Source organism: Amblyomma americanum, chromosome 7 (assembly GCF_052857255.1).
Source record: "Amblyomma americanum isolate KBUSLIRL-KWMA chromosome 7, ASM5285725v1, whole genome shotgun sequence".
Classification (NCBI taxonomy): domain Eukaryota; kingdom Metazoa; phylum Arthropoda; class Arachnida; order Ixodida; family Ixodidae; genus Amblyomma; species Amblyomma americanum.
The window spans coordinates 77,168,254-77,191,830 of record NC_135503.1 but is presented as its reverse complement, the minus strand read 5'-3'; the positions used below and the strand labels follow the sequence as shown (position 1 = coordinate 77,191,830).

The 23,577-nt window shown below is 47.8% G+C and overlaps 2 protein-coding genes across 4 annotated transcripts in view; both read left to right on the top strand.

Annotated features, from left to right (window-relative positions):
• LOC144099329 (uncharacterized) overlaps positions 1–4,783 on the top strand; it is a 47,171-nt gene extending 42,388 nt beyond the window's left edge. Inside the window, exons 7-8 of the mRNA XM_077632549.1 lie at positions 3,746–4,284; positions 4,613–4,783. The gene's annotated coding sequence lies outside the window, so the exon portion shown is untranslated. The remainder of the gene's footprint in view (positions 1–3,745; positions 4,285–4,612) is intronic.
• Positions 4,784–21,981: 17,198 nt separating this feature from the next.
• Positions 21,982–23,577, top strand: part of LOC144099328 (uncharacterized) — a 44,776-nt gene continuing 43,180 nt past the window's right edge. Inside the window, exon 1 of one of the 3 annotated variants that reach the window (XM_077632545.1) lies at positions 21,982–22,080. The gene's annotated coding sequence lies outside the window, so the exon portion shown is untranslated. The other 2 variants (XM_077632546.1, XM_077632547.1) reach the window with 2 other exon arrangements.

The following is a 23,577-nucleotide window of genomic DNA, read 5'->3' as shown; positions in this document are numbered from 1 at the left end:
TCCATAAGTTGTCCGGGAAGAGCAACTCCGATTGCACAGGCCTCACTGGTGGCAGCAGCTGCCATCCCAGTGCTGTGGCGCATCACTTAACTGCGGCACCAGCAGTGAGGACTCCCAAAGATTTATGAATGTTAATTAAAAATGATCAATTTTGCATCTATGGGCAATAACTCATTAGGCTGTCGCGTCCTAAACTTGAGGCAGAGCTTAAGTGCCCCCAACAGTTCTCTTGAAATAATTTTTCTAGTCACTCAACTACTCCTGTTCTGTGACCGCTTAGAAAATCATGCAACCCTCACGCTACCATTTCAAGGCTACGTCCTGAGGCACGGCCATTTCTACATGGAGCACTTCGCTTACATTCCTGTCCCTGAAAGTCGCCACTGCTTTTCTCTTGCTTTCTTTTGCTTTTTCTATTGTAGCTAATACTGCACATTCCTATACTCCAGTCACCGGAGAAAGCACCACTGTACTCTCTCTCGCCTTCCTCGACATGCTTGCTGTTAGCACTATAACTCTGGTCCTTTTGTCCTTGACCCTGCTGGCTGCGATTGTAGCTTCCTTCCTTGACTTCGCCCTCTTTCTTTCCGCGCTATCGCTTCCTGTCTTCTTAGTCACTGCTTCTGCACAGCTGTTTTGTTCCTATACTTTCTCTCCTCTGGCTACGCCAGTGCAGGTTGCAGGCACGTCTCCTGGATTGGCATGTCCGCTGCTGTCGTTTTCAATGCCACTGACAGCCGTCTTTTTCAATTGTTGCCAACTTTTCTCTCACAACTTCCGTTCTAGAGCGACGTTCGCCTGGCGTCTTGTCCGTCTACCCAGTGCGGTAGCGTTCGCACTACGCAAAACCTAATCATGAAGTTCGCACTTTCCGCCTCATCGACCGAATTAAACCTAATTTATGTTTAGGGACACTTCAAACTCTACATCTAACTTGAATGTTTTCTTAGCACCATTTATTTATTCCTGGAGGAAAACTCCCGCAGGAGCCGTGTCGCGGTACGGACTAGTAAGGGTACGTGTGACCAAGGTTTCGTAAAAAACGACCGCGGTAAACATGCCACTGGTAAAAAACATCCCCGTTTTCGAAGTGCGAAAAATCTCCCCATATGAGAGACATCAAACGTTCCGTAACTCCCTAGAACTTGAGCATACGCCTCGCATGTGAGAGTGGGGGGGGGGCTCGATCACCAGTGCCGCCCGGGTATCCACCGGTTTCGCCTAGCCCTGGTGCTCAGCGTATATTACGTCACGTTATGTACCGGCATGCAGTGCGCTCTAAACAGGATACTTGTCGCCGCTGGTGCTGTTCTAATCGTTATGGTAACAGAGGTGCTTTAATTCTGACCGTTCCCCATGCGACTAACGCCAGAAAATGCCCGAGAAATGCCGACTGCTTTGATAGATATTTTTCCGCTACCTACGAGTATGGGCTGGTAAACAGAGCTAAACATGGTAACTTTCTGGCGAACGCTTTGCACTTATCCCCCTATGACGGGGAGGGTCCGCTCGGCTACCCTTGATAGAGGACAAAGGACCACATTTATTCCACCCATGGGCATGGAAGTAGCTAAACAACGAACAGATTCCGGGTGTTCATCCTCCTGATGGCGCTGTGCCTAGTGTAATGGCTGTCATCGTGTACTTTTGGGGCTACGGAATTGAGCGGGAATCTGTGCCGCAATCACTCTTGAAGTTTTTAGAGGACACTGGCCTCATAGATCAGTGGTAGAGCCACAATCATTTAAATCGGGGACTAGGCGAAACAATAGCCGAGAGGCAACTGTATGTCTAAACCCACTTGAACATTCACACCACCACCACCAAAACACCGCGGGCCGTCCTTTAAAAATTTGCAGTGGCATTAACGGTACGGACGAGAGCAAAAGCGTCTCTGAATCGTTCGACGCTTCAGCGAAGTTACCAGTGGAACGACTTTGTGGTGTGCCTTTCCTTGGCATGACCTGCACTACATGGCAATATTGTGATCTATGGCTGCAAAATACTTCATGCTTACATCTATGCTCAGTCAAGAAACAGTCGAATTAAGAGGGGAATTTTTTTCTGAAGTGGGTGGCCGAAGTATTCATTGTTGGGGTAAAAATTCACTAGGGTTTTTTTTTTTTCCTAGTGGGCTCTTGCCCAGGGGAGATTTTTTCAGAGGACATATTTTCCGCGGTCGAATCATCCGGCGACAATTCTTACGGGGGCCTTTTTTTCCCTACACCCGTGTGCCCAACACACCCTGGAGAGTCCAGGTGGTGTTGGTGTGATGCCGAAGCTTGAAGATGGGGCCGCCATGGGCGCCAGGCTTCGGTGATTGAAGCACCCGGGAGGCGGGTGCGGAAGGTGGTTTGAAAGCTCTGGCCGTGGCCGCGCCTTGCGTTTGTTTCGTGTTTTCGTTCAAGTTTCGCTGTGCACATGTACACCTGTTGAAAACAAATGCGTTCGGAATGTTTCTCACGCCGAAGTGCCGCAATCAACTTATTTTTCGCGAGCATTTATTTCGCGAAAAGAATGGGGCAGTCACCAAGTTTCCTAGTGCTGACAGGCCGATTCGTGGCTCTTTATACATAGTGAAACAACCACGCTGAACCCATCTTAGCACGAACTCAAGAGTAAACAAACAAAGTGTAGTGACGGGTTGGTTGATGCCCCTTTAAAGACGACAATTATGAAATCTGCAGCCTCGTCGGAAATTAACGCACATTTTCTTGGTAAACTCTCCTTGCTCACATGGCCAGAGCAGAACATTGAACCCACAGAAGCTCAGAAGCCTCTACAGCTCATCGTTCTGTTCTAAATATTTCACGGAATTCACGCCACACTCACGCTCAACGCAATTTAGGACGAATTTAGCAATACACAAAAAGAAAACATACTGATGGTTGATGCTCTTTTTGAGGCAATTTTGGAACCTGCAGCCTCTCCCGAACTCAGCTCACAATTTCTTGGTAAACTCCCCTTGCTTACATGGCCAGAACAGGACATTGTACCCACAAAAGAAGAAAAAGCTCAGAAGCTTTATCCGCTGATCCTTAGGCTCTAAATCTTTCACAGAATTTCGCGCCACACCCACAAGCCACCCACGCCTTATCACGAACTCAGCAGTACATAAAAAGAAAACGTACAGACGGTTGGCGCCCTTTTTTAGAAAACTTTGGAATGGCCGTCTTCACCAGAACTGAAGCCACTGCCCCCACGATACTTATTGCCCCCCCCCCCCCCCCCCCTCCAGCTTATATTGCCCCAACATAGCATTACAACCCTAAAAGCAGACAAAAGCTCATAATCCTATTCAGCTCGTCGTTCGGTTCTAAAAAAATCAATAAAAGGAAACGGAGACGAAATGAAGCCGCCCAGAAGAAAGAACAACCCACCCCTCCCTCACCTCCTTCCCCTCAGCCATGAATGGGCTTGCGCTACTCGTGACCACTAGTGTGGCTCCCCCTCGCGATTCTGAAGTCTGAGCACAGAAGGAGAAGGGGTGGGGAATGGGGAAGAGGGGAGATAAAAAGCGCTGCTTTGGACGGAAGTCTTCAGTCGTCTGCGACATGCGGGAGCGTCTACCTCGTGCGCATTTATCGAACGTCGACAACGGACTACGCTGCTTGCTAAGAGACCGGTGCTCTGCGCTTGAGTAAATATAAGCGGTGGGCATGCCGGCATGAGGTAGCAGTGAAAGAATTTTCGAGGTGGATCCCTCAATGACGGTGAGCTTGAATTCTTGTTCCTTGATTCACAGGTGAGATCATGGGGGAACGAGAAGGCAGCCAGGAATGCATCCTGCAGTACCCCGGTCCATACAGCGAGTGGATGACAGGTATCGACGACCGGATACTTCAAGACCCACCTCGGGCGTCTACGCCGATACCGGAGAGCCACCGTGATTCCCAGGGGCCGTCCGATTTATCCAGTTCGTGGGGGTCATCCGCTGTTCCTTCCACCTGCTCTTACGATGCCTCAGGGAGCAGCTCCGAGGAATCAGGGTCAAGCGCAAGTGCTGCGGAAGGTGCTCTTTTTGCTAACGATTTCGAGCAATCAAGCAGCGAGACGTCTTCTAGTTTTCCGGAGGACCTGGATGACGACTACGACCGGCGCTTCATTGTCAACGGCACTGCATGTGCGATTTGCCGTGAAAGGCAGCTCTTCCGTTTGCAGCGCCAACGGATAATACGAGCGCTGGAGCTCCCCGACACCTCGGCGGAGTTAAACCTAAGTTCTGGAGTCTTCGGAAGCAGCGACCAGAGCTCGGAATACTCGCAATGACCTGCCTTTCTCATGGTAAGTGCAATATAGTTGTGCAGCGTAGTTTGCGTCCACTTGTGCTCTGTCGATGACTTGGCTATGGACAATGCTGCTTTTAAATCATTTTGTTACGTAGGCATTATGCCAGACACTTGTAGCAAAGTGTGTTTTATCCTTAGCACGTGAGCTTTGTAATACTCCACGTGAAAGCATGTGTGGATTAATCTATTTCTGACCTGTGGTTGTTGTGCGGAGGAAAATGTAGGCTCACACTGGGGATTCTACTGTGAAATTGCATGTTCGGTTACCAGTTCTTCTGACTGAATTCCAATCCGCCTTTTTTATCTTTCTTTTTCGATTATAGCCGAAGCTTTGGGCTTCTTCCTGCGTGACTGGAGCGGGCGACTAACCCTGGGCTGAGATGGCTGCGGATGTTTCGTCGCTCGGTGTGCGGCCAAAGTCTTGGTGCAGAAGTCGGCTTGGATCTTTCTTAGTATATAACAATGTTAATAAATTCAATAATTTTGCTTTTTCACTTCGTATCTCTGTGTGTTCCCAGGCATGCTCTCTCTACGGCGCTTCCACCTCAGTCCGGCATAAGGTCTTGCCGACGGGGTTACTTTTGAGCGGATTTTTGGATGCTGATACGAAGGATTTGCGACTTGGAAATATCGGGTGATAATTTAGGACTCTATACCCAACATGGCGATAGGTGGTAGTTCGTAGGTATAAGGAGGGCCGTGAAGGCGAATTAACCATCGGGGCGCTTAAGTCAAAGCAACCTTTTTAACGTGGATGCTGCAAAGCATCTTGCGATTTTTTTTTCTGCTAGCGACAGCTAGGCGCGATTTGGCAAATAATGTCTATGTCCAGCGCTTTATGAGACATGCAACTTTTATGTGCAGTATAGCGGAAGAAAAAATTATGGTCACGGAACGCTCTACGTGCAAGCGATGATGACGCTGTAGTGCAACATCGATAATATGCAAGAACGGGTATGGCAGCGGAGGCGAGCTCTCACAGTGGAAAGCCGACTTGGATTTTCAAACACAGAGACGAGTCTATCATTGACAAAGTGTTCCAAACTGATCTGCCTCCACCCCCCGTACCTGTTCTCTGTCGTGCCCGCATGCCGATCTGGAGCGAGGATTCATTATACAGTAATGAATAAAGCTGTTTTGTATTTTACTTGGTTTATGTATGCTGTGTGTGAGTATTCAAACTATATTAGTTTTTTGGTTCGCCGGATTGCAAAATAATCTTTTGGGCATCAAAGTGGAACTCTATGTGATTAGATTTCATATTTCTCGACGCTTGCTTTTGTTGCACCTGCTTTGTCTGTATACCTCTTTTGGTATGCAATCGTCGATCCATCAGCGGCCATAACGGGACCGCAAGCTGCACTAGTGGGAATCTGCTATTCTGTTCCGGTTATAGAATTTGCATATAGAGCATTTTTTTCTAATTGGTCTAGGCTGCTGTCAAGAAACTAGGTCGCTCACAACCAGCTGTTGTGATGACGTAAGGAGGTCACGCGACCTCTCTCGACCAATCAGGGTTTTCCCACTAGGGCAGGGTGTGATTATGTAAAAAGATCACATGATCGGCGAATTTCGTTTCAGATATCGGTAGTGTTTTCGTGCGACGTGTTAACAGCGAAGATCTGGGCAACAGCGCACGCAGCTTAGAAAGTGGCCTGGGTGGCCTATAGCTCGTTTCCTAATCCCGAAGAAGAGTTGTCCAGCGCTATAGCGCGCCAGTTAATGAAAACACCACCAGCTGTTTTGTTGTAAGAGAAGCGGCTGATGGCGACGGCTCCTGAAGCTGCGCTAGCTGCCAGGGATGCCATGGGCGCTTCCCGCGTAGAAACTATGTGAACGGGCGAGAGAATGCGGACCATCCAGCAGCTAAAGTGTGTACAGCGAGGCGACGGTTACCCATGAGGCGTCCTAGAATGCGCTACGGCTTTCCTGCAATGCGCTTCATGTTTTCACCCCCCCCCCCCTCCCCGGGTCATTTCTAGCGATACACGTTCACTTGTTTTCTGCACATCTGGGCAGCCTTTGCACCGTTTGCCAGCTTAGCCCCCATTTCCCAATCATAGGCGCGTCTATTGAAACATTTTGACATGCTCAGATCATGGATAACTTTAATTTAGTGGAAGCCTACTAGGTTAGGCGTGTACCGAATTTCCAATGTCTTCACATGGGCTCGCTCCTGCTGCTGAGTGCGCGCACTACGCAACGCGTAATTCGGTTTAGTTGGCTTGCAGTGACCTAAAAATAGCCGCCATCTTGCTGGACCATTATAAAAGCCTGCGTGCTTACCTAATCAGCTGATCACTGCCTGCTCGATATACACTGAGTAAACTTTACCTGATCCACTATAATGGCTCCTGTGATCTTATGTCGAAGCCACTTTATACATGGCTCGTACTTGTACCGATCCGCTTTGGTAAGACTTCCGGCTATGTGGCGGTGGTTAGAGAGATATGTTGCGTGCGTTGGCGTGGGAAACGTTGTTGCAGGAACAAGGTGCAATAGAGCAATATGCGTTGGCGTTGACAACATTGCTGAAGAAACGCGGCACCGGAGCATTGGCCGCCGGCGTACATTGGGTGAATTATCATCGATGATGAGAAGTTGAAGACCCCCATAACTGGCTCCTTGGGTCAGTGGACACCTTATTCGCTCTTTCAGGTACGTTGCGGTGGTGAACACCTGAAAAAAAAAACTTGCTTGTGCACAATATTTCGTGCTTAGCAATGGTAAACCGCCAAACCAATTTTTGTCGCCTATTTTGCAACTAGAACTCCCTGAGAAATTCCTAGAATTCCTCTAAATCTGTTCATGAAATGCTGTAAGTGCGTCCTAGAAGCTTGTTAGAAGAAATCCCATCCTATGGAAATCTGCTTACGGTTAAAAAAATTATATGATCCGTGGAGAGCCTTGCCTGCTGTTTTTTTACCGGGAATTTCGTAAGCTGCTTTTCATCGCTTAATTTTGGCTGTCGGTATTGAAGACACTGCACTGCAATTGCAATGCTGCAATTCGGCACACAGGCATCTGTTTCTGGTAAAGCCGAACATGAATTCACCATATCGCAGCCTCCGCCCCACATCGGCCGCCAATGCCCCTGTTCATAGCCATGGGTGTCTGAGGTTAGAGCCGGCATTAAATACCCTGAGCTTTGAGGTGGCTGCGCCGCCTGTCGTGTGCGAGGCGAAGCGCGATCGGGGTTTCCGACACCCTCTCTCCTTGCAGTCGAGCACGTGCGGTGATTCTTGTGAATTATCATCACTATAAATAAGAGCTTTTGCCTAAAGCAGTGTCTGAACCATCAGAAAAAAATATATTGCTGTGCGGCGGGGTTGGTCAAACAGGTGCATAACCCCCCGGGAACGCATTTCAATGAATTTCCTGAACGCCCCCCCCCCCCCCCCCCCAAACAGGAGCAGTCTGATTGGGAGCCGCAGCCAGAACTGGCTCGTAAGCTGGGTTTAACGAAATATGTTGCACTGCTCGCCGAAGACAGCTGTACAGGAAGACTCCCTAATAAATACCAAGGCTCTTCCCCGAAGGCTTGCCCCAGATTCGTAGGCTACTCCTGCGAGAATATCTTTAAGGAAGTTTATTTTGTGTACAACAGGTGACGTCTGTATGCTGCTACCTCATTTTCCTGCCTTACAAGCGCACGATAATTACGAAAGGTTAACTCCGGCAGCTGCCAATATAAAAAAAATTATCAGCTGCATTTTCATTAAGCCTACCCATCAAAGCAAACGCATCTTTTGCGCAGTTTTAAAAAGCCTACTACAGCAACTCGATGGAATGAGGCGTTAATGCGTAATGCTAAGACCAAGCTTGACTTTACCACATGAAGTAGAAATTTTTCAAACATTTCTTTCTCATAGTAAAGAACAGGCATAGTGATTCTGCGGTGAAACTGAGATCGCTCAGTAAATACAGGCCGGTGGAAGGCTTAAATCCGCTGGTGACTTCGACAGCCTCCGAGGAGCTGTCAGGCTACTCAGCTTTAAAGCTCCCATCATTTTATCGCCTTCTCTAAACAAAAGGTTCTTTACCACACAAAATCATCATCATCATATCAGCCTGACTAAATCCCCTGCAAGGCAAAGGCCTTTCCCATGTCTCTCCAATTAGCCCTGTCCTTTGCCAGCTGCGCCCACCCTTATGCCTGCAAACTTCCTACTCTTATTCGCCTAACCTTCTGCCACCCCCTGCTACGCTTGCCTTCTCCTGGAATCCACTCCGTTAACGTTAAGGACCAGCGGTTATCTTTCCTTCGCATTACATGCCCTGCCCAAGCCCATTTAATCCTCTTGATTTCGACTTGGATGCCAATATCACGAGTTTGTTCCCTCACCCACTCTGCCCGCTTCCGGTTTCTTAAGGCTACGCCTATCATTATTCTTTCTATGGCTCGCTGCGTTGTCCTTAAGTTAAGCTGAACCCTTTTCGTTAGGATTTGAACGAAAACATCTTCGACGGAAGTCCGTCTGGTTGGGTTCTTGAGATAGTTGTGAAAAAACTGACGCAAACCAATACCTTTAACTTTTACCCAAACGTTTCAGGACCAACTCGGTACATTCTTCAGGGGTGACTAAGGTGTAGCAGGCTGCTGCTGGCCCCACCCCGGCTGCTCGTGCAATGTGCAGGCTCGCGCGAAAAGTTCGACGCAGGACGCTACGTGCGCGTGGCTATGTATATACAGTTTATTTTTTCCCGGTAAAAATTGCACGCAGTGGCCACACGCGTGCACTTATTTTGGAACAGGGCCTGAACATTAGCGCACGAGCGGCGCGAACTTGATTGCCTTATGTATTTTGTGAATAGTGTACAAAGCTCTCCCTTGTCCTTTCTTTCTATCGCTCCCCTTTATACTTCTCCTCGCTATCCTCGCTCTTTCCCTTTCACCTCCGCCGGCTGCAGCTCGGGAGCTTAAGATATTAGATAGCTATTGCTGCGGCCGGCAACATTCTTTTCTTCCGTTTTTATTTACTTTTAAATAAACCACCACTACTACTACTGCTACTAATCACATGACCAGTGATAAGTGATCGATAAGTAACCAGATATAGAAAAAAAGCAATGATAAATTAGAGGAAATTAGGTAATTAATGAGAAGCAGAAGGTAATGGACGGGTAAATAGCCTGGATGGTCATATAGTCAGTGGACGGGATCGAAGTACGGCGGAAAATTTGAAAACTCGAAATGGTTGCCGGGATGAAACGAGGTTATAATCCGAGTTAATCGATAACCAAGCAATCAACTGACCGAGAAAACAACCGTGGCGCCAAATTTGAAAGTCGACCAGTGTCGAGGAGGCGTCGACGGTTTCGCATTCTTCCAATGCGGGTAGCCGCAGTGATCTCTAACGTTTGCTGGGCATCTTATTTAGAGATTAATGATAGCGTAGCACAAGCAGTGCGCATTTCGTGTACATATAATATAACTATCACATGAGCCCGACGCACTATTTAGAGGATGTTAGTTCATTGCCTATGCTTTGCACAAGAAGAAAGGAGCTTCACGCTTGTACAAGAGCTTGCAAGGTACGTGTACGGGTTAGCAGACATGATGTAATGGTATGCAGGGCATTAAAAGTTGGCTACTTGCCCCCGTAATAATTTATATGCTGCGGTATTTATTTTCAGAATGGAGACAGACAGCCGTGGTGTGATCTAACTGCAAAACACTTCATGCTTACATCAATTTTTAAATTCAAGGAAGAGTCCAATGAAGGCGCCGATTTCTTAACAAGTGTGTTCCGGAAAAATTCGTGCTTGGCTTATTTTTTGACTTGGGGACACATTATCCTAGAGGGCGCTTCTTCTGGGAATTGATTAAACAGACATTACCGGGACTAATATACGCGGACGATATAGTGATAATGGCTGACAACAAGGAAGACCTGCAGAAGTTGTTAGACATATGCAGTACAGAGGGAGATAGATTAGGCTTCAAGTATAGTAAGGAAAAATCTGCAGTCATGATATTTAATGAAGAGGGCGGCGAGCATAGAATACAGGAGTTCGTGCTAAAAGTAGTGAATGAGTACAAGTATCTTGGGGTGTGGATAAATAAGTGCTGAGTATCTGACAGAGCATGAAAAATATGTAATGAATAAAGCTAGTAGGAATGCAGCTGTCATGAAAAATAGGGCACTGTGGAATTACAATAGGTATGAGGTGGTAAGAGGGATCTGGAAAGGGGTGATGGTCCCTAGCCTGACCTTCGGGAATGCGGTCCTGTGTATGAGGCCAGATGTTCAAGCAAGGCTGGAAATTAGGCAACGGGGAGTAGGGAGGTTAGCTTTGGGAGCACATGGCAATACACCAAATCAGGGGGTACAGGGGGATATGGGATGGGCGTCTTTCGAGAGCAGAGAGGCTAGCAGTAAGATAGCATTTGAGGTTCGATTGAGAAGGATGGAGGAAAAGCGGTGGGCTAGGAAAGTTTTCAGATACCTGTATATAAAGAATGTTGACACGAAATGGAGAAAGCGAACTAGAAAATTGACAAGCAAATATCTGGACAGCAGTAAGGGGGCAAATCAGCAATTATCGGTTAAGAAAAAGGTTAAAGGAACAGAGAGAGCGTTGTGGAAAACAGGGATGCTGACGAAATCGGCACTGGAAACATACCGGACCTTTAAACAGGAAATTGTCAAGGAAAATATCTATGATAATTGTAGGGGAAGTTCTTTGCTGTTTGAGGCCAGGACTGGAGTTTTGCGGACTAAGACGTATAGAGTCAGGTACCAGGAGATAGACACTTTGTGCATTGCGTGCGGAGAGGAGGAGGAAACGGCTGAACACTTGATACTTTTCTGTAAAGGGCTTCACCCTACAGTGGAAGGCAGCGGGGCTGACTTACCCAAGGCATTGGGGTTTAGGGATAGTGAGGGGAAAGTGGATTTTAAGAGGTTAGAAGTAACCAAGCGAAGGTTATCTGATTGGTGGCTAAAAGCAAGACAGGAGTAAAATTTCACAAGACATGGCTAGGTGGCTTGAGCCACCGCCCGATGTAAAGGGTTCAGCCGTATCCATCCATCCATCCATCCATCCATTTTTGCGAGTCCGAGGAAGTAGTGTTTGCAGTGAGGTATATGAACTGATCCAGTCCCGAATCCGGTCGCGTCGGCGTCAGAACAATGCTCTAAAATTTGTTCGTCGCTAAAATAATGAACACCGGGATAGAGCAATGTAAAAAGTAAACAACGTTTACGGATCGTTGATCACTTCCGAGCAGCTGGCACAAGTGATAACTGCGATACAAGCAAATCTCTTCCCACAGCCGCTTAGCTTCTGTTGACTGATACGGCTCGCCGGGCGTTTTCTTGCGCCGCTGCTGAAGGCGTCGCGTAATTTTACCACATCCGCAGTTATTTCATTATGAGATGGAGAGCGTAAAGCGGTGACAAGATTAGTACCTTTATTACAACGGCGGCCAGTATATACCGAAGCGCCGTGCACTGAGGCTTCGATGCGAAGCAGGTTAGGCACAGCGAGGACCAGGGCAACGGAGTCATCTGACGGAGTCATCGGAGTCATCTGACGGGCCGGCAGGCGGCGCTGTTGCGGTAAGCCGAAGGCGCGGATTTTATGTGCAAATGCTGCGTATTAGGTGCACGCCTGGACAGGGCTGACGAAGCAAACACCAGCCTAGCGCTACGTATGGATGCCCTAGAAAAAGAGCTGCAGGTAGAGAGGGCAGCGAAGCGCAAACTCCAAGAGCAGCTTAGTGAATTGTTGAACGCAAAAATGGCTGACACCGCCAAGCGGAGCGACATTGGCGGACATTCCAGCGGCAGCTACGATGATGGGGCCTGCGCTGGCATGGACAGCGATAAGGAGTTAGGTCAGGCGGGTTCAGACAGGAACAGCTACGCCCACGTGGCAGCTCCGAAGCCTGTTGGTGATGGAGAGAAGGGGAACAAGATAACTTCCATGAATGAGGTCGCAGCCACAGATAAGAGGCAGCATAATAAACCGGAAGTTAGGATGGAGGAAGCGAGTGCCCAAGTACTTATCGATGGAGACTCAAAGATTAGTAGTGGCAAAAGAACTATAATGGAGCGTGTAAAGGGTGATAAGCGGGTAGCAGTCGGGGCATTCCCAGGCAGGAAAATGGACGCAGTACTGAGAGAAACAAACAACGAACTTTCTAAGAATGTTGAAGAGCGCAATTTGGTAGTGATAGCGGCGGGACTAAATGATGTCTTGAATGGTGAAGCCGCAAATGTAGTGGAAAGATTAGCGGAAGGAGTTGACGATTTAAGGGCGATAGCACAGCAAGTCCAGATCGTGGTGTGCACAGTTCCGGAAGTGCAAGGACGGAACGGAGAAATTGCCAAGAACGTTGTGGCTGTTACTCGGGAGATATGGAAGTTAATCCAGGAGAAAAAAGGCTTTGAAGTGGCAGCAAACAGGGAAGTGCATAGAGCAGGCTTTGGCTGAGGCTTTACACGAGATGGCATCCGCTTTAATAGAAGGCTAGGAGCCGAGATCGGGTGGCGCCTGGCAGGCCGTGCACTAGCTTTTTTATGGAGTCCATTGTGGCTCAGGGCATAGGGGTAGGTAGAAGCAAAGTAGAAAGTGTAGCAATGCAGGCTGACACCAATAAAATGGCCACTAAGAGGTCCAGAAAGAAAACTACAAAAGAATAAATTTAACACTAGGATCAGGTACATAAACATGCAAGGCGGTAGAAAGAGAGCGATGTGGTTAGAGATAGAACTTCAGTTGAAGGACGAAGTAGGTGTATACGCGCAATGCGAGACACACCTCAGGGATCTAGAAGACCCACCATTTATTGATGGCTACGTCTGGGAAGGGAGCAACAGAACAACAACGGAGAGGAAGGGAGGAGGAGTAGGTATGCTGGTACATCAAGGAACAAATTGGCAAAGAATAAAGTCAACTTGCAAAGAACATGTCTGGGTATCGGGTACAATTGCCGGTAAAAGGACATGGCTAGGAGTAGTTTATTTAGGGACAGGGGACAAATGCAGGCAAGAGAACACGGATCTAGTTAAGGGTCTCAGTGCCGATATAAAGCAGTTTGGAGAAGGCGCCAATATTATTCTGTTGGGGTACATGAATGGCCACATCGAGGATCTGGATGGATACACAGATTATAACGGGAAGTTGATGCTAGAGTTCTGTGAGCGACACAACCTAGTTATTGTAAATAGAGAAACTAAGTGTGAGGGACAAATCACGTGGGAATCCCGTAACAGGCAAACGACCATTGACTACTGCTTAATCTCGCACGGGATGTATAGCAAGCTCGCAATGATGGAAATAGACGAAGAGGGGAAGTACAGCCTCGGTAGTGATCATAAGCGTATTAGTCTACTGTTTGGAGCCCTGCTCAAAAGAGAAATGAAGGGGAGTCAAAAAGAGTGAGGAAAATTAAATGCAGAACAAATAGCGCAAATATAGCGGCGTGCATAGAGGAAGCAATAGAGACACATCCCGTGGAAAAGTGGGATTATAAGTTAGAGCTCCTCATTAGTAAAAAAATAAAACAAGTAAAAGGAGTAAACCACTGGAGAGGAAAGAGGAAGCCACGAAGTTGGTGGAATAAGGAGGCCATCGAACAACGACGGTTGGCATCACGGGAACACAGAGAAGCAAAGAGGGCGCAGTTATCTGAAGAGGAAATAGGCCGAAAATGGGAATCTTGTCGACAAAAGAAACAGCAAGTGCAGGTCCTCGTCCAGTTTAAAATAAAGCAGTCCTCTGATCGCTGGCTGGCTGAAGTTCACGATGCAACTAAAGGGGGGCCAAGAAAATTATGGAACCATATAAGCTGGCTGGGCAAAGCGAATCACAGAAAGCAAGAACCGATTCACGATGCCGAAGGAAAATGTTTAGAGGGAGATGACGCTGTGAACTACATTTCATCAGTTATAGCTGAGTCATTTAAGAAAGACGATAGAGTAATCTCCCGAAATGAGGGAGCAACACAGCAACGCACAATAGAAAACAGCGTGGAACTGACGAATCTTAACTGGAAAAAGATGGGAGCAAATATTCCAAGATGTACGTCAGCAGGGATCGACGAAATTCTAATCAAGCTAATGAATGAACTTGGCCCAAGAGGCAAGGAAACGCTGAAAAAAGTATTGGAGGCAGTCATAACTTATCAGCAAATTCCGTACAGCTGGAAACAAAGTAAAATGAATTTGATTTATAAAGGAAAAGGCAATAAGAGGAGCATAAAATCCTTCCGACCGATTACGATAACATCAGTTACATACAGGCTGGCAATGCAGGCGGTGAAAATAAAAATGCAGTCATGGGTAGAATGTAATAGAATACTCGGAGAACTTTAGAACGGGTTCAGAAGTGGTAGGCGCTTAGATGATTGCCTGTTCGTACTTACCCAGTGCATAGAAATAGCTAAGGCGGAAAACAGACCTCAGTATTTAGCCTTCTTGGACATAAGCGGTGCATACGACAACGTGAACAGGGAACTCCTGTGGAACCTATTAAAAGATGAAGGTGTCAGTCATGAGGTAATTAATTTTAGACTGGAAATATATCGAGAAAATGAAGTTGAAATAACATGGGAAGGAATTTGTTGTGTTTTGGGATAACGTAACAGCAATCTTTATTCTCCTGGGTTACACGTTACACAGGGCCGGCGCTGGCCGTACACACACACAGCACTTGCTGGGGGGGCGCTCTGCGGCGGTGGCGCCGTCTCGTGCCACGCACTCATACACGCACACACAGGCGCTGGGATGGTGGCGCCATCTCTTGCCACACACTCAATACACATACACAGCACTCCTCCTTCTTTAAGAAGGTTATCGGTAACGTAGGGGCTTGCGAACAGTTCTAGTTGAATGTCTCACAGATGGCATCGCCGCAGCCTCCCAGGTGCTTGCGGTGCTGGCTACGTCTTCCTCGGTGCTTGCAGGTGTACCCGCTGTACTTGGTGCTGGAGTGGCCAAGTGCTTTTTCACTTGGTTGTTGTGACGGCGAACTTTCCCTTGAGGGGTTGAAACCGTTACCATCGAAGTTCCGTTCGTTTCATCAACTTCGCCCAACCACCATTTAGCTCCTCTGCCGAAATTGCGAACTGCAACCTTGTCACCTTTCTTGTATTTGGGTCCCTTTTTCGTCTCTCCGCAATGCCTCTTGGATTCTGTCAGCAACTGCTCGGGTGCACTCTCATTCTCCCTTCTAGGAATGCAAAGATCCAGCTTCGCTTTCATTGGGTATGCCAACATCAGCTCAGATGGTGACGTTCCATTTGGGCGGGGTGCTCTACGGTACATAAGCAGCCATCTCGCTAGCCGGAGCTTGAGATCTCCACCCGTGGTTTTCTTGAGGCCGTCCTTTACAGTTCGAACTGCTCTCTCAGCCAAACCATTTGATGCTGGATGGAAAGGAGCTGTCCGTAGGTGCTTAATGCCATTTTCCGAAAGGAATGCCTGGAAAGCTTGGCCAGTAAATGGGGTTCCATTGTCTGTTACAATGCACCTTGGCAGCCCAAACCGTGCAAAAATATCCCTCAAATGCTCTACAGTGTTTTCCGCTGTTGCACTTGGCACGATGATAACTTCAAGCCACTTTGACTTGGCGTCTACAAGTACAAGGAGCATTTTACCTTCAAATGGTCCGGCATAGTCCAGGTGCACACGTTCCCAGCATGCACCCGGCTCAGGCCATGGCACTGGTTCAGACTTTGCTGGCATTGGAGAATTCTGCAGACACTGTGTACACTGTCGAGCGCACTTTTCGATTTCAGCATCCATACCAGGCCACCAAAACAAAGACCTTGCCATGCCTTTCATGACAACCACTCCCTGGTGCGTTTCATGTAGCAGTTCCAAGATATGCTTCTGGGCAGGAGTAGGCACCACGATTCGGTTACCCCAGTACAAGAGATTTCTGTACGTGTTCAGCTCATCACGTCTTTGCCAGAATGGCTGTAGGGCTTTGTCCGGGGTGCTTTGTGGCCATCCGTCCTTGACCCACCGCAGCACTTGGCTTAGGGCTTGATCACAACTCGTGTAGTGCTGAAGCTGCTTCACTGACACTGTCAGTTTTTCCATGCTTGAGACTGAATTCACCAGCTCTGGTGGTTCAGGTGGATCAGCAAAGAGCACTGCCAGTGGTAGCCTGCTCATGGCATCTGCATTTCCATTGAGACGTCCAGGTCGGTGCTCAATAGTATACGTGTAGGCACCAAGTGTGAGTGCCCAACGCTGGATACGTGAAGCAGTCATGGCTGGAATTGCTTTATCTTCACGGAAGATGCCGACCAGTGGCTTGTGATCAGTGATGAGGATAAAGCTGCGACATAGCAAGTAGTCTCTGAAGCGTGTGACACCAAATATAATGGCTAGTGCCTCCTTTTCCAGATGTGAGTAGTTCCGCTCCGCAGGTGTGAGAGTTCGAGATGCGAATGCTAGTGGGAATTCAACCCCTTTTTCACGATGTGAAAGCACCGCACCTACACCATACGGCGAAGCGTCACAGGCTAGCACGAGCTCCTTAGATGGGTCATAGTGTGCCAACACTTTTGCCTCCATGATGGCTTCCTTGCTTTTGACAAAAGCTTTTCGTTCTTCATCTGTCCACCTCCAGTGACTGTTCTTGTGAAGCAGTGCATACAACGGTGCTAGTAGTGTGGACAGGTTCGGCAGAAACTTTCCGTAGTATGACAGGAGTCCAATGAAGGATCTCAGCTCACCAACGTCCTTGGGCTCGGGCGCTTCAATGATGGCTTCTGTGTTTTTCTTTGATGGTTGAAGACCAGTGGCATTGATCTCGTGGCCCAAGTAAATGAGGGATGGTTTGAAAAATTCACACTTTTCCTGTTTGAGCTTCAACCCTGACTCTTTGACTCGTTGCAGAACTTTGCGCAGATTCTGAAGGTGCTCTGCGTCAGTTCTTCCTGTCACCAAAACATCGTCTAAGTAGACTGATGTGCCTGGGATGTCACGAAGGGTTTCTTCCATTCTTCTCTGGAAGAGGGCAGGTGCTGATGAAACACCAAATGCCAGACGGTTGTAAGCAAAGAGACCTTTGTGTGTGTTGATGACCAGTAGCTTACTGGTTTCTTCATCAACAGGCACCTGATTGTAAGCTTCGCGGAAATCCAACTTGGAAAACTTGACTCCGCCTTGCAAGGATGCGAATATGTCTTCAACTTTTCGCAATGGGTACTGTGTCGTTACCACTGTTGGATTCACACCGATCTTATAGTCTCCACAAATCCTGACACTTTGGCCATCTGCTTTGAGTACTGGTACAATCGGTGAAGCCCACTCAGAATGGTCCACTGGTGTGATGATGTTTTCACGTTCTAGACGCTGAAGTTCATTTTCAACCTTGGCCCGAAGTGCGTAGGGTACCGTGCGAGGTCTGAAGTATCGTGGCTGTGCATCCGGTCGAACGTTGATATGCACCTGTGGTCCTTTCAGTGTCCCGCAGCCTGGTCTGAAGATCTCTTCAAACTCCTGCAGCATTTCTTTCACTTTCCCTTCAGTGGTGCTTTCGAGCTGTGTCGCATTTACTTGGCGTGGTAGCAGGTCAAATGCTGTAAGCCAATCCCTGCCGCACAGGTTAGGGCTCTTGCAGGCTACTACAAGCAGTGTCTGCTGACATGTAGTCTTGCCAAGACATACGTCAACCACCAGCGTTCCCTGCACCGGTATTGTTCCACGTATGCAGTTCAGCTTGATGTCTGTCCGTGAAAGCTGCGGCAAAACACCTTGGTGCTGCCGGTAAGTATCTTTTGAGATTAACGAAACGGGAGAACCTGAATCCAACTCCATTTCCAGTGGCACTCCATTGACTATAAATGTCACTGTGATTGGCTTCAGGGGTGACTGTGCACGCAAAGAATGCAGGTAGTACTCACGTGGCTTCTCGGTCGACTGTACTGCATTCACTGCAGTTGCGCTCAACTTCTTCCCTTTCTCAGCACCAGACAAACAGTAGTTCGCCAGGTGACCTACTTTGTCGCACTTGTAACACCTTGTGTTGATGTGCTTGCATTCCGGGGGCCTGTGATCACGGGATCCGCAGCGTACACACGGCCTGGACTTCTCTTGGCGTCCGGTTTTGATTTTGCCTTTAGGCTTCGGGTCTTGCCCTTTTTGGCCACCGAGCCCTTGCAGGTGCTGCTTTTTCTTGTGCTTGACATAATTCGCTGAGCCTTCTTGAACCGGGGAAATCGGTATGTCCGCGTGGCCCTTTCGCAGCTCGTTTGCGTTGAGTTCCGCCGCCTCTGCCGTTCTAGCAATCTCCAGCGCTTTATTTAGGGTGAGGCTCTTCTCAACTAACAACCGTTGCTGCACGGCTCTGTCACGAATTCCACACACAAGTCTGTCTCTCAGCATGCGGTTCAGCGCCGTACCGAAGTTGCAGTGTTCCGCCATTTGCCGGAGCTCGGCGACGAACACCGCGACGCTTTCATTCTCGAGCTGTACTCTGGTGTGGAAGCGATAACTTTCGGCTATTTCCGATGGAGCGGGGCTGAAGTGGCTGTTGAGAATAGCCATGAGTTCAGTAAACTTCTTTTCTTTAGGCTTTTCGGGCGCTAGCAAACTACGGAGCGTCGCGTACGTGCTTGTGCCGACCGTCGACAAAAATACCCACTTTTTCTTATCGTCGTCTTCGATGCCATTTGCATTGAAGAACGCATCCAGCCGTTCCGTGTATGACGACCACGGCTCTTTGTTGTCGTATTCTTCGACTCGACCAAACGTCGCCATGTTTGCGCGGGAACGAAGCGTGCTTCACTTCACTGGCTACTGGCGCAAGTTCACTTGCCTGCGTGCATCACGATGCGATGTCTTCGCTTGCGTCCGGGTCCCCGCTATCCCATCCTCGTCGCCAGTTGTTGTGTTTCGGGATAACGTAACAGCAATCTTTATTCTCCTGGGTTACACGTTACACAGGGCCGGCGCTGGCCGTACACACACACAGCACTTGCTGGGGGGGCGCTCTGCGGCGGTGGCGCCGTCTCGTGCCACGCACTCATACACGCACACACAGGCGCTGGGATGGTGGCGCCATCTCTTGCCACACACTCAATACACATACACAGCAGAATTAAGAGTACAACTATCCACATACACAAAGGATTAAAGCAAGGTTGTCCTCTATCACCGCTGCTGTTCACGTTTTATATGATAAGTATGGAAAGAAGGCTACAAGGAAGCAATCTAGGTTATGATCTGTCATACACATTAGGCAGAAAGTATACTGAGCAACGACTACCGGGTTTAATGTATGCGGACGATATTGTACTGTTAACAGATAGCCAGGAAGATTTTCAAACTTTGGAGACGAAGGAGACAGTTTAGGTTTCAGTTTTAGCGCAACTAAGTCAGGTATGATGGTTTTCAACGGCACAACTGATCAGGAGCTTACAATACAAGGCCATGAAATACCCCGAGTGGCCGAATACAAATATCTTGGGGTATGGGTAAAGAACGGGCATATGTACACGGCAAAGCACGAACAGTCTCTCATAGCAAAAGGGAGAAGAGATGCCGGGATAATGAAACATAGGGCATTGTGGGGGTACAACAGGCATGAAGTCCTCAGGGGTATTTGGAAAGGAATAATGGTGCCGGGGCTTACTTTCGGGAATGCAGTTCTATGTTTAAGAGCTGCAGTTCAGTCGGGATTAGAAGTAAATCAGAGAACTGTCGGAAGATTTGCACTAGGTGCCCACGGGAAAACCACAAACGAGGCAGTACAGGGGGATATCGGCTGGGCAACGTTCGAAGCACGGGAAGCTCAGAGTAAATTACTATACGAAGAACGCCTGAGGAAATTGGATGGTAACAGGTGGGCAGCTAAGGTATTTAAATACCTGTACAGAAAGAGCTTTGACACACAGTGGCGGAAACGAACTAGAAAGCTGGCCAGTAAGTTTTCCAGAGACGAGGAAGGAGAAAGAAAGAACATTAAACGACAGGTTAAAAACGTTACAGTTGGCACGAAAAAGTTACGTGCACCACGAAGCGAAACAAAGTTTTCGACGCATGCGGGCATAAGCGCGGCAAGGCCAGCAGGTAGGAGGAGTAGGGTGTGAAAGGCGCAGCGCCAGACGCATCGAAACGATTGCGATGGCAATGGATGAACGCTATTGACGTACTGAAATCGCTGAAGTCGTCTCTGCCTTCGACGCAGCGTTTCGGTGGAGGCGAAACGCAAAGGCGCCCGCGTGCTGTGCGATGTGAGTGCACGTTAAAGATCCCCAGGTGGTCGAAATTATTCCGGAGCCCTCCACTACGGAACCTCTTTCTTCCTTCATTCTTTCAGTCCCTCCTTTATCCCTTCCCTTACGGCGTGTTTCAGGTGTCGGTCGAGATGTGACAGATACTGCGCCATTTCGTCCGCCCCCCCCCCCAAAAAAAAACAAAAAAAAAACAATTCAACTTCATTTGGTTTTTGCATTTAAAAGAAATTTGCTGGCAACCAAGCAGAAGATGCGCCGCTGAGATTGTACAGTGATTCATTGCAAATATTCTAGCTGAGTTTTAAGAAAATTTCATCCCTGCTCTCTGCCGAATCTGCTCAGCTGTAGAGCATAAATACTGCGGCATCATACGTTTGCTTAAATGCTTATGGTCTTTATTCAAATTAAAAATACCTGATTTTTTAAATTCTATAGTTGGAGCATCGACATATGAGCTAGGGTATGAGCTCATGCTCAAAACAGAGCGAAACTTGTTGCGTATGCGAGCTACGCAGAGTTTTATCGGTGATATGTCCACACCTTCAAAATGCAAAGTTATCACATCCTGTTTTCAGCTGAAGTTTTTGCTGCCACAAAATCGAGAGCTGATTAGACAACAGAAATGACGTCTGTGTTCTCTTTGGCTATTTTCGGGCTAATTTTTTTCCTGCACGTATAACAAGAAGTATAAGTATACGCTCTCCTTGCTATCACTACCCGTATCAAACGCCGCAATCGAACGAGTGTCTCGCTCACTAAAACCGACCTGAGACATAGATTGCCTAATGAGAAATTGGAAGCGCTCCTCACGCGTACGTAGTGTGGCCTGGTCAGAAACGGAGGATAGCTGCTGCAAGGATTTCAAACCGGGCCAAGAATTTTTGTTCCATTTCAGTTAAAACATTTTGTACATGAGTCAATTGCAGCCCCGCTACCCAATCAGCTTACGATGCTTAAGATCCTTCTCTAGCCTACTTGTGTCAATTTATTTTAGTTTTTCTTTTACGGTGTTGCGTTGCGCTCAGCGAAACTGTCATGAACTCGATAATGCAAAATCGATAGTTCTGCTTTTAGAAAAAAGAAGACACAAGAATTTGTGACGAAGACCAACGTTTTTAAAGTATGCATTTAAAAACTCCGATGAAGACCGCACTATGCCACGAAACCATTGAACTGATTGGCGGTACTGCCAAGGTAGATGGTACTGCATCAGCTTTCCGCGGCACATGCCCCAAGGTAGATGTCTTGCATGCCCTCTGTGATCATCTCGAAAGGTAAAGCGTGGAAAAATCTAATAGGTGCATATTCTTGCGGAAAATGAATTTTAAATGCCCAAAAAATCACCTGACGAAAAGTAAAAACTTTTTCGCTATTTCGGGGCTACTTAAAATATTCGTCTTTGGCGACATTTGGGCTGTTACGTTTCCGAATTTGGCGACCTGTAGTTAGGGCAATCTGGTAACCCTGCAAGCCGCTAACTTTGCCTATTTTAAACGTTGGATTTGCCAGCGTTCATGAGCGTTTGCTTCGTCCTTTTCCTGCCAGGTCCCTCGTTGCAAGTATAGTGAGCTTCTAGTGCACTGTACTGTAAGTAAGCTTCTGCTTTAACCTTCTGCCAGTCCGCTACTACAGAAGGCAAAGCTTGTGCGCCTCGAAGCGAGTGGTAAAGATTGTCATTCACGCATGTGGGCGAGCTACAATCACGTAGTGGGCCGATGTTTCACCATGGGTTTAACAAACCCGAAGCGCTATAAGTCCGTGCGCGGTTACGTTAAAACGCCCGTAACAATGCTAAACCGCGTGCAACGGTGACGCATGTGCTTGTCTCCGACGTTTTATTTTGGTACGAAGAACAGCACAACGGCGGCTGTACCCGGACGCAGAAGCGTCGCTCATCGTTTCCAAGCTGGTCGACCAAAGTGACGTCGAACTTCATTCAGATTTTTTACTGACAATAGATATGTTTTATAGTGAGAACGGAGCTTATTTTTATTAAATGGAGTCATTAGACGCTGCTATTTAGGTCGGTGTGTAATCGTAAAGGTGGATCCCCAAGGCAGCGTTTCTTAGGCCCTGCGTCAGCGTATCGGCTAGCATCGCCGGAGGCAAAATTTCAACGCTTGGAAAGTGTCTCTTCGCCGGAGGCGAAGTTTCGACGCTTCGAAGGTCTCATCAGACGCTGCTATTTAGGTCGGTGTGTAATCGTAAAGGTGGATCCCCAAGGCAGCGTTTCTTAGGCCCTGCGTCAGCGTATCGGCTAGCATCGCCGGAGGCGAAATTTCAACGCTTGGAAAGTGTCTCTTCGCCGGAGGCGAAGTTTCGACGCTTCGAAGGTCTCTTTGTATTAAACACCTTCCAAACGGCGAAATTTTGTCTCTGGTGACTCCTGTAGCAGACACACTGAAGGGACGCCGAAGAAACGCGCTGCCCCATGGTCCGGCCTTTAACGTTGTGAAACGCTCACGTGTAGTTCAGTGGGTTTAGTGTTTATTGTTGAAATAGATAGAAAGGCATTGCCGAAAAAGAGGTACGAAGTTTAGAAAACGCATTTAAAACATTTTGGAAGCACTAGTTACGAACATACTTTTGGACTTTTATTAATACGTGCAGATTGGATGATAAATGGATCAGTGACCTGACACAGCATTAGGCATTGTCGGTGCGCTTTCAGCAGGAGTCTGGTGAACTGGTGTTATGTTGACTGCGCCCTGTCGGTATGGCACTGTCTCTGCCTTTCTGTGTTTTTGCCCTGTGCCACGATTTCTGAAAGTGTATTCTCGAAATTGCTGGTGTCTTTACTGCACTGCTCTGACTGTGCTTCAAGAATACTATCAGGCTGTGTTTTTTTTTGTACCACTTATGCCATTCAGTGACTACATTGATGCAGGTATGGGGCACAGAACATAACTGTTAAAAAAATTAAGTACGCGCCTCTTCATATTCTTATCGCACATTACCAACATGCACATTCCCATGCTGGTGATATCATCAGTACAAGTGCAAATCGTGAGTGTGCAGAATGTCCACACCCATTAGACACTTTATTTTAAGAAATGCTATTGACATATTCTCCATCTGTTTACT